This window comes from Buceros rhinoceros, unplaced genomic scaffold (assembly GCF_000710305.1).
Source record: "Buceros rhinoceros silvestris isolate BGI_N320 unplaced genomic scaffold, ASM71030v1 scaffold20952, whole genome shotgun sequence".
NCBI classification, from domain to species: domain Eukaryota; kingdom Metazoa; phylum Chordata; class Aves; order Bucerotiformes; family Bucerotidae; genus Buceros; species Buceros rhinoceros.
The window spans coordinates 7,230-7,740 of NW_010397394.1; the positions used below are offsets into that span (position 1 = coordinate 7,230).

Below are 511 nucleotides of genomic sequence, written 5' to 3' on the forward strand. Positions count from 1 at the left end.
CGGAACCCGGGCCCAGCTCCACAGACACCCCCTGGCACAGCCAGGACAGGCGTCTCCTCCTCCCTCTGCTCCCCTGCAGCAAAACAGGTCCAGCGACGCGGCTTTTCCCCACACCCACTCGGGGCCCGGCCCCAGAGCACGTCCCTCTTGCCAGAGCTGGCTCTGCCTGGCTGCGTGGGGATTATTTCTGGGGATTTGTCTCCATGCTGCAGCAGCACAAACCCCCAAACGCAGCGAGCACGGCGGGGCCACACACCCAGAGCCACCTCAGGCCTCCCTGCGCGAGGAAGCACAACTGGCAGACCCGCACGTGCTGGTGCGTGGGCTCTAACCAGGACACGGTCGTCGGAGGAGCGATGGCACATGAACACAGCCAGCACCCTGGCTCTGAGGCTGTGCCAGCACTTTTGGTTCTCTTAATGCCCTTAAACCAACCTGGCTTTGATCTCTGCCCTGTTCAGGCAGGAAGGAAGCGAAGGAGATGGGTGCTGCAGGGTGCAGTCTCCCCAGA

The 511-nt window shown here is 63.4% G+C and overlaps 1 protein-coding gene across 1 annotated transcript in view; it reads right to left on the reverse strand.

Moving 5' to 3' along the window:
* MED24 (mediator complex subunit 24) overlaps nucleotides 1-511 on the reverse strand; it is a gene marked incomplete at both ends in the record, with an annotated part of 12,836 nt that overhangs the window by 7,222 nt on the left and 5,103 nt on the right. The window lies entirely within an intron of this gene.